This window comes from Alosa sapidissima, chromosome 6 (assembly GCF_018492685.1).
Source record: "Alosa sapidissima isolate fAloSap1 chromosome 6, fAloSap1.pri, whole genome shotgun sequence".
NCBI classification, from domain to species: Eukaryota; Metazoa; Chordata; class Actinopteri; order Clupeiformes; family Clupeidae; genus Alosa; species Alosa sapidissima.
Genome location: NC_055962.1, coordinates 16,754,632 through 16,769,631, shown reverse-complemented (window position 1 = coordinate 16,769,631; position 15,000 = coordinate 16,754,632). Strand labels below are relative to the sequence as shown.

The following is a 15,000-nucleotide window of genomic DNA, read 5'->3' as shown; positions in this document are numbered from 1 at the left end:
AAAAGCACAAACACTGTTTTGCACTCAGTTTGCAATTTTGTAACACACACTTTGTAGGCACAATTCACTGCACTTACACTATTTTGCCAACTCTCTGGCACACTTTCTCATGTGAAAACTGATAGATAATTAGTTCACTTTGCAATCAGCCTAAGCACTATAAATAAGCCACAGGTAATGTACAATGGGTACCAGAATATATTTTACCCGGTGCCTGGACTAGGACATTGCATGTGATGTAGACGGAATTTTGAGAGAGACGACCCGATGTAGACTGATTTGTTTTGTCTCAGTGAAATTGCTATTTTGTGTTTTGACTTGGAAAAACACACTTGTGTTTGTTTTGATGTGTGTAAATAAACACCAATACTTGAAGTTTGGATCCCTGTATGTTTACAGAACTATGACAAAAGTACAGTATGACCTCAAACTGACATAGTCTACCTTGTGCACAGAGAAAGCAAAAGCGTGTTTTTTATTCAGACCAGCACATTGTGTGCTTATTATTGTGATGGCTTGTGTTAACTGTTTGATACGAAAACATCATTTTTATGGTGTGAAGAGTTACGCAAGGAGTGTTAGCTTTTGCAAGAGAACTACAATGTTTTGCTGATTGGGTGAAAGGCTTTTCTATTTGTGTGTAGAGTTTTGCAAAAAAAAGCCATAGTTACAAAAAATGTGCTTAAGCAATCTGAAAAAACTGTAAATGGCATGGCTCTGTTGGATGTCTCTTATACGAGGCCTAGTGGCAAAGCTACGGAGGTGTTTCTACCTTCTCGTATTACTATTAACGGTTACACTTTACTTGAAGGTATCTACATACAGTAAGAGTGACATTGACGTTTATGACACTGTCATGATGAACGTGTCATAAACATTATAAACAAGTCATAAACGTTTATGACATAACGCTTCTGTCACTCACTTCTGTCAAGGGTCATTTGGTTTTTGTCATGACAAGTTAGGGTTAGGGTTAGTGTTAGGGTTATGACAGCGTCATGTCACTCTTATGTAGATACCTTCAAGTAAAGTGTTATCCTATTCATCTTTCCTGAAATGGGAGTCTCAGGCAGCCCAAGGGATCATGCTGTAAAAAGTTGTGAAATTTGGCACACTGATTGGAGATGGTCCCCTGATAAATTTCACCAAGTTTCATGTTTGCACTTCAAGCGGTCTAGCACCACCAATAGGTAAAAGTTGGAGTTGCATCCGTGCAAACTCATATCTTTCATATCATATCATTTTTTGGCCAATTGCCATGAAATTTGCAGTGAGTGCTTTACCTTGCCCTTGACCTAACTCCATGATGTTTCCATGGTAACACTGTACTTCTAGACTGGTAGGCCCTTATATTTCTGCCTACAGCTATAATGTTTTGATTGTATGGCAGCTATTAGTGATGCCTGATGAGCACTTTCTGACAGCTACCAACCGTGCCTGATGAGTTGGAAGAACATTCCTGAAGTTCAATGCTCCTACCGTCAGATTTATTAGGTTTAATAGGAGTTCTATAATCAGTTGTTACATTTTCAGCAACATCCAGAAAACTTCACAATTCTTTTGACCACTTACAGTTCCCTCCTTGGTTTTGGAAAGTGACGTCTTACACCTTCAGGGAGAGACATCTCACACTAGACAGACATGTTCAGTGACATTAGACAAGCTAGGTTTATCTGAAACATAAGAGCCAGGCACAACCTCTCTCTGTAGGGAGGTGCTATTGTCTGGGAAAAGATTGTGATTCTCACTTGTGTCTAATTGTCTTCTATGCTTCTTTTGTTTCCAGTGGTTCAGTCCAACCCAGTGGATACTCCCCCGCTGGAGAACCAGTGTCCAGCTGGTCCGAAAGCCACAAGGCTATCCAAGCCACATGTTGCATTCTGGACGGTGGGTTGCTGACGGACTGCTCTGAGTAAGTGCAAACACATTTCGGCTGAGGGACACTTACGACGCACTGGCAATCGCTACGTGTCAAGAAATGCTGTGTGTTCCAACTGAGCGAGAGGGAGAGAGAGAGAGAGAGAGAGAGAGTGGGGATGGACATTGAGCTATTGAGATGAGATGTTCGAGGTCCAAAGGAGGAACGAGAGAGCCAGAACTGCCGAGTTGAGCTACATTTGGGTCGGCAGCATGTGTCCTGCCATGCGCTCAGTCCTGGGCCAGCACACCTGCTACTGGCACACAGAGAGAGAAAGGGAGAGAGAGAGAAAGAGAGAGAAAGAAAGGGAGAGAGAGAGCTACTGGCACACAGAGAGAGAGAGAGAGAGAGAGAGTGAGAGAGAGAGAGGTAGGATGTTGTTTTTGAATTGGCAGAAAACCCAATCAACAGCAGAAAACAGACACCACATGCCCTCGCCTGAATGCGCAGGATCTGATTTCAGGCAGAACAACGACTATACCTGTTATATGAAAACACTACCTGTTTTTTTTAATAAAAATCAGTTTTTTATAAAATGCCTTTCAGTGGCAACAATTTCCTGCCCATGTACTCATAATCTCAGTAGACTAGTACAGAGCTTCCAAAGCCATCTGTCTCCTCAAATTCAGCAAATATTTCACACATTAATATGTCTGCACAACACTTGGACCCGGTTTTGAACTTACAGTCGTGCATCTTATTTTATTTCATGTCATTCATTTCTGTGTGATGAAATGTATAATCTAAATACAAATCTCACTCGTCCCTTCTCTCCCTCCCCTTTCTCTCTCTCTTTCTCTCTCTCTCTCTCTCTCTTTCTTTCTGATGCCAGACACTTATTGTTTCATAAAACAGATGTGAGGACCAGCACTGCTGTCACCTCCTTGAGAAGAAAACTGACGCTTGCCAACGCATAACTGTCAACATTGTCGTTCCCCCTCCCTCCCCCCTCTTCCCCTACACACACACACACACACACATACTAAAAAAGATGGAGAATAAAGCAGAAACCTGAAGATAGAGGGAGAGAGGAGGCCTGGCCAAGGACTTTTATGAGAGAAGAGGATATATTTATGGCACCGTTACACTAATGGAAACAGACTTAACAACGCATGGCAGGAAAGAGCTCTTAACAAATTAGGGTCGTGTTTCTTTTCTCCCCTTCAAAGAAAGAAAGGAAGAAAGAGAGAAAAAAGAAAGAAAGGAAGAAAAAAAAAAAGACTGTGGAAGTGCTAACCTGCATGGCTGGTTTTAAACATGACAAGTGCTCGTTGCTTTACAGTCCCAGTCCCTTTGCCAGGGATTGCATTACTGGAATAACCGCTACGCAAAAGGTCCACCATAACTTCAGGGTGAGGTATCTGCAGTATGAGCATGGGGGGTTCGTATAAACTAGTCTACAGCTGTATGAAGACATTGTCTACAGCGGATCAGTATATCTTTTTGTTGTTGTCATAAAATCGTGAAATTATTTGTCTGAGAATTAGGAGAAATGTGAGATTTTATCTGGTTTTTTTTCTCTCATGTTGGCACAAGAATGTGTGTGTGGGTGTGTGACTGTGTGTGAGTGAGGCAGCAGAAATCTGACATTTTAACTTAATAGCGGCTAAAGAAAAAAGAGAAAACGTAATAGCAGCTCATAAAAAAGTGCTGCAGTGTCATCCACAATTAGCCCTTCTGTGGACCTGTGCTGGCCATGTTACTCCAGTATCAGGCCAGCGCTATGTGATCCCTCCGTGAGAATGGCTGTTGACAGGCACCTCTTAGACCCTTGGCGCGACCTTTTGGTGTAGTTGGCGCGAGCAGGGCATTTAACAACATGTCCTAGGTTTCAGCATAATTTTGAAATAAAACAATAACACAATTTAGAGTATTACTGGAAATTAAACTGCAGTTTTTACAGTTTGTCACATTTTTGTTGGACAACACTCTGGAACTTTGTTTGGATGTCAAGTCAGAATGTGTTTGTGCAAAAAGAGAACACAAGGGAGGACCAGGTATTTGACCATGGGACCATTTTCCATAACATTGTAAATATGAATGTGTCACACTAAATCTCATTAACTCACTTTTTTTTTGGCGGGGGGGGGGCAACATTATCGTTATTCTATGATAGTTTTTAAGACTATGGTCATCGGTCTTCCTGTTCCTATTGGCTATATTCTCTTTGACTTTTCACACTGATTCCAAGAAAAACTTCATAGCTAACCAGCATTACAGCTTATCATGCTAAACTAAGAACAGGGACAGCATGCAATTGTAAACGAACAAACACCAGTGGTGAAACTCTGTGGTGACAGACTTTTAGGGCCAAGAGAATCGAGATACCCCTACCCCTGACATAAACGCCCAAATCAGAGGGGTAGTGCAAAAGAGGGAGGATTAAGTGGTAGAAATGGGATTTGGCCTTAGATAGATAGATAGATAGATAGATAGATAGACAGATAGATAGATAGATAGATACTTTATTGATCCCCAGACATCACACACAACATGCACTTACAGCAGAAATGGGTAAACATAAGTATAAGTATAAACATATAACTAAACTCCACTGTACAATAAAGACAGTAGAAGATAAGAAAGATAAGAAAACTAAGAAAACTAAATACTAAATACACTATATAAATTAAATTAAGAAAGTCCAATGTGCTTGAGGGTGATCAAGCATAAGACGCTTATAGTGACAGGGCCGGGACTGGTAAGGTGCTAAAGGGAGTGAGTGAGTGTCATGGTGAAGGTGCAAAAAGTAGTCCAACCATAGTCCTTTAGTTATGTGTGCATGGCAAGGTGCTCAAGAGAGTGAGTGTCATGGTGAAGGTGCAAAAAGTAGTCCAACATTAGTCCAACAGTGCAACAGTGCAAGAGTAAGGTCTAGAGACCAGCATAAATACTGATGCGCTGTTTGAAATTGTGCTGCTGTTAAAGGGAATGACAGATGTCATTCTCGTTGATGGTTTAAAGGATGTTACGGCCAAAACACACCCATAACTGATTAAAAAACATAAGAACAACCCTTTTGCGCCCAGAGTTCGGTCACAAAATCACACCATTAAATAGTGAATATGAACTGGCCATGCCTTTAATATCTATAAACTTTACGCCTCTGACCGTCTGTTTCTGAACGCCAAGATAGGGCCTCTTGGCTTGTGTGATTTGTTTCAACTTGAGAGTTCATCAGTTGTTGACTGCCCTGACACCTTGTCATTCACCTCCTGATCAGACATGTTCAAACATGCAAAACTCAAAACATGAGCGTTGTGCTTCTGCCAGGCTGTGGCTTTCTGTAATTCCTGTGTGTCCCAAGTTCAAATCAACTGGATTGGTGTTATTACTGCAGGTGTAATTTTGCCATATTCAGTGGAACCATATATTCACCTTATTCAGCCCCTCCCATTTTTTAAAATTCCACGTTGTCTTTAAACTTCCGGTCGGCTAGCTACGTCTAGTTAGCTTCATTGGGATAACACGGCAGAAGAGGATAGAAAGGCTAACTTGGGAGGAAAGCGACAAATGCCATCAGGAGGTCAGATTGCAATATTGTACTTCGCTACCTAAAGCCCTACGGAGTGGGTAGACGATGTGGCAGTGGCCGCTGTATCGTATGGAGAAACTCGCAAATCCTTATCTGTTTGGTAACTATGGTAACTAGTTTAGAAAGTGATTACAGAACAGCCGTTCCAAAGTCAGTGTTTTCCTAAATTCAGATAGGAAAGGTGTATAACAGAAATGTCTTAAGTCACCAAAATCCTAAATAAACTTTCCTAACTTTAGGATGACCCATAACATATGATGCCAGTCATCTCGATAGAGCTCTGCTATCTCAATGTATCGCAATGGATGTACTGCTCAATCGGAAGTTCAGAGACAATGTGGGCAAAGCTAGTGCCCCCCATGTTTGTGCGCGGAATAATGTGAATAGAATTGATCCTGTGACCCTGATCCCTTTTTCACATCAGTGTGTTACTTCATGGAGTTAGCCTACTCCGGGAAATAGGATGCTTGTTGTCCTCCAAGAACTTCAATATCAGACATCTCTCCAAGCCACTGTTGGATCAAAGGAGAAAAACATAAAAAAGCATCAGGATCCTAGCAGATGGGCTTTTGATTACACTCAAGATAAATCAGCAGACAAAGAGACAACAGACAACCTCTAAGGCCTTCAATGTCAAAATCGGAGTAGACAGTCTGTATTTTCTGTTATCTCCATTAATGCTTCTAGGCTTTACACCTCAGGTGATTTGTTATAGCCGTAACATGGTGTCCCAAAGTAGCACATGCAGTAAATGCATAAGCCTCCGAGTTTATCACATCTTTTTAAAGCATTGATTCATTTGAAAAACAACCAGTTGAGTCTTTCCTTTAGCACTACATGAAGAATTTAATGAGCCACATTAACACAGGTTTAGGCCCACTTTGAGTTGAACAAAACAAAACCCTGTTGAGAAGAGCATCACGTCACCTGAGTGGAGTACACACCTGTACACTTTAAGCAAAAGAGCCCTTCACATTTCCCTAGCTGAGGTATTACACCCTGTGAACAATAGGGCTCCGTTGCCTGGCAGGTGAGTTTGCATGTTATCCGTGGCAGTATCTAACAGTTCAACAGCAGGCAAGGGCTCCACAGGTGAGTCTACAGGCATGCATGCAAAACATCACTGTGCTTACAAGGACACACACACACACACACTCACACACACAGTACAGTACATTAAAGGTCAAAACTCAATTGTCTCACCTCACTCCAATTCTCTCTCTCTTTCTCTCTCTCTCTCTCTCTCTCTCTCTGACTCTATCCCTTCTCTCTCTCTCTGTATTCTACACATGCTCCCATACACACAGAGAGACACACATCAACACACCCTGCGGATTAGATAGGCATTCAAATTCTGGGGATATTCCACATGGCATGCACATTACTGTTTGGATAGGGTTCTCTCAGAGGGGAGTGGTGCCTCTCATTTTAAATGAATGACACAAGTAGACTACTGTTTATCACTTAAATGCACCACTAGCAGTACAGTGATGGAGTACAGACTAGGTACGATAAAGTCACAGTGACATTGGCCTGCCACGAAAAGATGGACACCAAAAAGATCCCGGAGCCGGTTTGGTTAGCAGTGGACAGCAAGTCGGCCACCACTCTGCATTGTTCTTACTAAAACTCAAAAGTGATGAGTGATGGTTTGCTACCATTCATCTTCTTTTCTTCTTCTTCTTCTTCTCTCTCTCTCTATCTCTCTGTCGTGTACAGCAAGGGTATTCCTGCGGGTTACCACAAGGCCTTGGACTGCAGAGCGGAAAATGACCAATACCTTCCCGTGAGGCTTGTAGAACATTTTCTCACAAGCGCATAAAATACAACTGTCACTGTATTGGCTTATTGGAACCACATGTTTCATTTTATTTTAGCCCATGCCTTTTTGGCACAGGCTATTTTGATAGCGCTGAGAACAGTTCACGATTTCACAAAAAATTGCACATATTTAACTGACCATTAGTCATCATGTAAAATCTTAGAGCAGGACACAGTGTTAAGAGGTGTTGAAGACAAGCCATGTATTCAACAAAAGCACTTTTTTCCCTCTTGTTATGACCTTGAATCGCCCTCTACAGTTGAATTGCTTTCAAGAGTAGGTAAGAAGTGTGTAGCGGTACAATTTGTACGCTAATTGAAAATGGCATGATGAGGTATCCCACCCCCAGTGGAGCTACATTATAGAGATTACATTAGCATTCAATCAGCATACGCTTTTATCCTAAACATGGCACAGTGCATATACATTTCCATCACTTTGTTGCCCCACCCCCTCCACCCCCCACCCCCTGGGAAGCTATTGCATAGGTGTTGTTAATGTCTTGTTTCCAACCAGTTCCTTTCAGTGGCAAGAAGGTATGTATCATGTAGCCCAGGGTATCATATCTATTATCAGATTTGTTCAGTCTCTAATGACAGTAAGAAGTTGTTAGCATCTTGCTCTGCCAGATGAACAACAGCAGGAGCATCAAACACTGCATTTGTATATGCAGCATATTTTAGCGGAGCATCGTCAGAAAAAAAAAACACTGTTGCTGTAACAACTGAACCTCCCAACTATTCATGTGCGTAGCCAAGCTGTTCAGTTGGAGCAGATGCTAGCGATTTGAACAGGGCTTCTCCCAGGAAGAGGAGGCCCATCATCACAGAGATATTACTAGTAGCAAAACTCTTCAGTTTGATGAGGAATTTAGGTGAAAGCTTATGCAAGAGGATCACACATCCCCAACCACACACACACACACACACACACACACACACTCACACACACATACACACTGAAACATAGGTCTTGTGGTACCGTTGAGGGCGTTCATCAAGGGTTGTTATCTTGGTTGGTAATGGTTGGGTTTGTTGTTGCAGGCAGTCACATCCAATCAACTGCTGCTCAGCTCCTCATTCTGCACACACAAACACACACACACACACACACACACAGGCACATACACAGGCACATGCATGCATAATTATACTCCTTTTGAACATACACATTGCGTCCCTAGACACAAGACATCACACATAAACACACGCTCACACACGTACGCACTCTAATGTTTTCCTCACAGAAGAGTCTGGTGTCCCAGGAGAAGCCTGTTCAAGTGCCATAACCCCACCGACTAGTAAACGCACCACTCTTACCCTCTCCTCCTCTCAACATTTCATCACTCCATTTCTCTCTTTCTCTCAACACCCCTTCTCCCCCCCCCCCCCCCCCCCCCCTCTCTCTCTCTCTCTCTCTCCGCTCCACCTCTTCTGCCTCCCTCCTCTGTTCTCTTTCTCTTTCTTTCTCTCCATCTCCCTAAGATGAGGTGTGTGGGAATAATAGCCCCCAGTCTGAGTTTACGGGGGGGGGGGGGGGGGGTTATTCTTCTCCACAATGAAAAATGTCTCTTCTCCTCCCCCATCCATTCGCAATAAAGGTGTTTAAGATAAAATACTGTTTGAGTCAGCCAGAGCCCAGCGCACACAGGGAGTAGGGAGGAGGAGGAGGAATATGATTATATCTGAAGGAGGAATGTGTTTATGTGTGTGTGTGTGTGTGTGTGGAAGGGGGGGATGGGTGGGTATGGTGTGTGTATGTGTGTGTGTCTGTGTGGGCATGGTGTATGTGTGTGCCTGGGCATGGCGTGTGGGAGTGTATGTGTGTATTTCTGATGTATCGCTCCTTCGGTCGTTCAAAGACAACAACACCCGTCACAGGGGAGCAGAGACATACTCGAGCCCCGGCTTATTAACATGGGATTAGCTGTCAATCAAAACACCAACGCACACATGCACACATTGCTGCACGGCAGGCCCTCCGCCTGCACGGACTCATGTAATAATCATCCCCCCTACTCTCATGTAATATTTAGAGGCGCTCGTTAAAGGCAGGCCTGGTTGCCCCCCGGGAGTGACTATGTCAGCTCTGACTGCGCCCTCAACCCCCCCCCCCCCCTGCACACACACACACACACACACACACACACCCAACCCCCCCCCCCCCCCCGCACACACACACACACACACACACACCAACTCCCCCCCCCACCCCCCAACCAAACCCAGCGCAACATCCCACGCTCAAACTCATGCTCATGTAAAATGCATCAAACAGGAGCAGGGAGGAAGAGGAGGAGGAGGAGGAGGAGGAGAGGAGTGGTGGAGAGGAAGACAAGAAGAGTGGCAGACAGGCAGATTTTGTCTGGAAAAAATACCCTCTCCATGTGCCATGACCCGAGACGATCCAGTGAGGAGTGTACGCAAGTCAGTGTCAGAGCGGGGGAAACGTGGCTGTGTAAAACACGCTTATCTAAAATACACTTAACCCCCGGGGGCATCTTCAAGTCTGAGAGGAGCCCCTTCTTCTGGATAATTCCGTTTAATGAATCCTGTCTAGACGCCACTGTCTGGCGGGCCAGACTATTATGCTCGCTGCCACGTGAGAGTTCACTACCAGAGTCGGCTCCTCTGTGAAGGTACCAAGTGTAGGCAACGCTCGGTCTCTGTCGCAGGGCACTTTCTTAAAGGCACAGTTATCACAGGGGGTGGTGGTGGTGGAGATGATGGGGTGAGTGTGTGTGTGTGTGGGGGGGGGGGGGGCGGTCTTATCAGGACCCATTTGCTTCCTCTCTTTGTCCAGTTCCACACAGATAAGGGGCTGCGTGCGACAAGCTGAGAGCCTCTGAAAGGAGATGTGCAGCACACTGACATGCGTGCGTGTGTGTGTGTGTGTGTGTGAGTGTGCAAGTACGTGTGTGTGTGTGTGTGTTTTTTTGGGGGGGGGGGGGGGGGGGTCCTGTGTTCTCTTGGCTGTGTGTGTTAACTGGCGGGAATGTGAGAGGCGCATTCGGCACAGGAGGACCTGAGCAGATAAGCATTGGCGAGAGGAAGGGGTGTGTGTGTGTGTGTGTGGGTGGTGGGGGTTGGGTGTCTGAACACTCCTTCCAGGACTCAGCTTTCACTGGACAGGCTCCAGACAGAAAGAAAGATGCAGAGTGTGGAGGTTGACTGACAGGAGAGAGAGGGAGAAAGAGAGAGAGAGAGAGATACTGCAGAGAGGAAGAGGGGAGAAAACAGAGTGATGTGAGCTGTGAGATAAACAGTGGCGGCCGCAGCGGTAGCCACAGCAGCGATGGACAGACGCGCCTGTTTCCTGCCCACCACCCGTACCCAGAATGCCCCTCCGTCCAGCGATGAGATACCTCGAGGCTGTGATTGTTGGCAGTGCTGGCGGACATCCTCGCCCGTGCCTGTGGCAGCACAAGGGCTCCAGCGTCGACTCCGCGAGAGGATGCCTGTCTGCCCGCCCTCTGGTCAGTGCCCGTTTATGCAGCTGAGCAGGGCAGAGTCCAGTGGAGCGGAGACCCCTGCGTTCCCGGGCCCTCTCTCTCCCTCTCTCTTTCTCTCTCTCTTTCTTTCTCTCTCTCCCTCTCCGCCGGCCGGCCGATTAGATTAGGCCATCAGTGCAACAAGGCGCGTATGGACGGACGGATGTCCGCACCCCTGGAAATGACCCGTTCCAGGGTGGAGGCTTCAAAACCTCTTGGAAATACAAACATGTTAAGATGCCACCAAAAAAAAAAGAAAAAAAGAAACATGCCATCGCTGTTGCACTAGAGTTGAGCACAAATCACTATTTCGTTGTCAGGGGAATGGTTCATTCAGTAGCTGTGAAAATGAACCAACCTTCAGTTTATCCCTGAAGGGTGTAGTTAAAATGGATCAAGGCTCAATTTGACTCTTAAGCATAGAATCACCATTCATAATATATAGTTTAGTCCACTGATCTCATCCCATCTCTGTGTTTAGTGTGATTTTTGTCACACATCCGCAGGGAAAGAGATATGATTTGATGGTATTCATGTGATATTCAGACAAAGGGCTCACACAACAGCCAGTTACCTCCCCCCAACATCTAAAGCTATTCTGCACAGCTCTTTCATATCTGCAGTCACACACACACACACACACACACACACACACACACACACATATATATATATATATATATATATATATATATATATATATATATACTGTATGTATACACACACACACACATATATGTGTGTGTGTGTGTGTGCGCACACTTTGGAGGGGAGAGTTCTTGGTCATGTCTATGTGGGTGCCGGTGGCATTTGCACATATATATGTGTTGGGGATGTATATGTATAGGTGTATAGGTACAAGTGTGAATTGATACATATATATGGGTGTATCTATATGCATTTTTATGCATTTGTGTGTGTGAGACAGAGAAACAGTGTGTGTGTGTGTGTGTGTGCGTATGTGTGTGTGTGTTTGTGTGTGTGCGTATGTGTGTGTGTATGTGTGTGTGTATGTGCGTGTGTGTGTGTGTGTGTGTGCGTATGTGTGTGCGTGGATTGTCATCAGGTCTGGAGTGCCCTTGGAGTGCCCCTCAGACAGCCCACCCTCTCCTCCCTGCTCCCCCGCTGCAGCGGGAGTGACACTCGACGGGGCCGGTCGTGATTGCGAGCCCCTCTCTCCGTGGAGGTTCTCACAGTCGGAGGGAGACGCGGGTGAGACCCTCACCTTTTGTCTCCACTCACAGAGACAAAAAAAAAACCCCACAATAGATCTCACACTCCATCATACTCAAAAACACCACATGAAAGTGAATCCATAGCTTAATACGACAACGAATGCTTTGTCCGTTCAGCTGTTTTATGTAGTTTAGTCATATGTTAAATAGCTGTTTTCTTGCTTAAAAGTCTGTTCATTTCACAGTTAGCCTTCCTGTGTCTCAGTAATCTCTCCTCTCCTCCTCCTCCTCCCCCACTCTGCCACCCCTAAGCCTTCCTCAACCCATCCACTTCACTACACCTCAACCCATCCACTTCACTACACCCCAACCCACTACACCCCAACCCACTACACCCCAACCCACTCCACCCCACCCCACCCCACTCCACTCCACTCCACTCCGCTCCAAACGAGGTCAGGCGCTCGATGGGGGCACGAGTTGATGTTTTGATTGGTAGAAGATTAGACTGAACCTGATGAAGAGGCCCTCTGGGTTACTCTCTGTGGTGAGAATCAAGGCCGTGACTCACACACTGCATCTCATTGTCCCTTCCTATGAATGTTTTTATTTTAGACACGTTTGTCTACGTGTTTCATTGTTAGTCAGTTTTTTTTATACTTGCTTCTTGCTTGATTCTTTTGTTATTGTGTTTGTTTGTTTGTGTGTTTGTTTATTTGTTTGATTGAGTTCACCTTTGTAACTTCTGAGAGGTTTCTCAGGTACTCAGATGTGATCTCTGCTGAGTGCATGGAGGAGGTTGGAATGGTTTTGTTTTTCAAAGAAAGAAAGTATATTTTTTAGGGCTTTTTATGCCTTTAATTTGATAGGACAGTGGAGAATGACAGGAAGCGAGTGGGAGAGAGATCCGGGGTGGGATCCGGAAAGGACCACGGGGCGGGAATCGAACCCGGGTCGCCGGCGTACGGTGCAGGTGCCCCAGCCGTGGCGCAACTAGCTGGGGCACCTGCACTGTATGCCGGCGACCCGGGTTACATTTATTTACTTAAAAAGGCAACGTTTCCATCGCTTAGGATCTTCATCAGGCAGGTTTTGTTTTTCCTCATGGGCGTACATTTTGAGTTGTTGTGATGGCGGGGAGCCGATGTGTATGTGGTGTAGGTGTGAGGGAGTGGACAGTGGACAGTGACAGGTCCTTGTCCACACGTGACCTCTGCGCTGACTTTATGGACGGTGGGGGGGGGGGGGGGGGGGGCGTGGCATGGTAGTGTCATCGCACTGCGGCTGTGATTAATGGAGTCATGTACTGCTCATAAATCACATACACGCACGTATACACACACAGACACACACACACACACACGCACACCACATACACCCATGTACAAACACACACGCACACACACATAGACCTAAGTACAAACACAAACACACAGTTACACAGTCACTCTCCCATACACATACACAGACATTCACATGCTGTACACACACACAATCATATGCACACACGTACACAGTATATATGCAGACACACACACGCACAGAAAGAAAGAAAGAAAAAAGAAAGAAAAGACAATAGAGGCGCGGTCTGAAGCAGTCTCGGGTATATGCCATGAATATGCCCAACAGCTTCAAGCAGCATCTGGGATTTGAGTTGTGTGCATGTGATGACTGGTGTATTTATGTGTTTCAGAGAGAGAGAGAGAGAATATGTGTGTGTGTGTGTGTGCGTGCGCATATATACTGGGTATGTGACTGTGTGTGTATACAGTATGTGGATGTCTGTGTATGTGTATGGGAGAGAGACTGTGTGTAACTATGTGTTTGTGTGTGTGTGTGTGTGTGTGTGTGTGTGTGTGTGTGTGTGTACGTGGGTATGTGAATGAGACAGTGAGACTCATAGACACAAAGAGCAACAGAGAGAGATAGAGAGAGATAGAGAGAGAGAGAGACGCAGTCGTGCTAGTGGAGTCTGTGAACACCTCTCTCTGCTCTGCGCCACTGCCGAGTCCCACATCACAGATGGAGTCTAATGTCTCTCCTCTCAGCATAATGACAGACTCCTGAAATGTCATCATATTTTAAACTGCCCCCCCAAATTACACTACTCTGCACAGGTGGGGCCATGATGGCTTTATGGAGCAAATCTTTATGGGCGCTCTATTATAGTGAGGGTAAGCAGGAACAGGGGCGGGGAAGCTTGTTAAAGGTAAATGTACAACTGCACCATCCACGGGGGTAATTAGAAATGGCCTGGACTATGCATCAGCAAGAGCAAGAGGATGCAGAGGTGGATGGGGAGACAACATGAATGGGAGTGGAGTGGTTTAGCTCAAATTTATTTTCATAACAATTGATCATTTTATGATAAAAGCATCGCATTGGGTAGAAACTCACACAAAGGGGGTCTGATCAGATTGATCAGGTCTCAGGCGCCTCGAATTTGGCTCCTGGTGGTGGCCATTTTAAAAAAAGGGTTTTGTTAGGTAAAAAGGAATTGAAAGCAGAAACTAACAACTAATACAATTACAAATTTTACCATATAAATCTATGTAATTCTTCACACATCCTCATGAACAAGGTCCTTAAATATTTAAATAATTAAAAATACAAATATATCAAATTTGGCCCCAGTGATACCATATCACCATACCAGAAAAAGGGAACAATCAAGGTACCGTGTGACCAGGACATGTTAGTGCAGCGATAAGTATTACAGTATTCACATAGAATAGAATACAGTAACAGTTCAAGCAAAGTTAAGTCAGAGGAGGGATAACCTAGTGGTAAGTGCTTCAGTATGGCAAGTTGTTTGTAGTGCTAGGAGAGGAGGTACTCTCAAAAGAGTCAGGACATGCATTCCATCAACAGGTAATTACAGATAAGAAAAGTTTGGAATGCCATGAGTGTATGCTAGGCAGTAGTATGTATGACACATGTATTTAAAATACATATTTCAAATACAAAATAGTATTTTGTAATTTGTATTTTATTGGGTTGAAGACGATGGCTTTGTATTTTGTATCAAAATACTTTATAGGTGTGTGTATTTATGTAGTT

The 15,000-nt window shown here is 44.8% G+C and overlaps 2 long non-coding RNA genes across 2 annotated transcripts in view; one reads left to right on the top strand and one right to left on the bottom strand.

Moving 5' to 3' along the window:
* LOC121711400 overlaps nt 1-3,765 on the top strand; it is a 6,022-nt gene extending 2,257 nt beyond the window's left edge. Inside the window, exons 4-5 of the long non-coding RNA XR_006032306.1 lie at nt 1,787-1,912; nt 2,751-3,765. This is a non-coding gene — a long non-coding RNA (uncharacterized LOC121711400). The remainder of the gene's footprint in view (nt 1-1,786; nt 1,913-2,750) is intronic.
* A 1,979-nt stretch (nt 3,766-5,744) lies between these two features.
* Nucleotides 5,745-8,565, bottom strand: LOC121711401. Its single transcript, XR_006032308.1, has 3 exons — nt 8,503-8,565; nt 8,257-8,356; nt 5,745-5,965 (listed from the first exon to the last, which is right to left on the bottom strand). It is a non-coding gene; the product is annotated as an uncharacterized LOC121711401 (long non-coding RNA).
* Nucleotides 8,566-15,000: the final 6,435 nt, after the last annotated feature.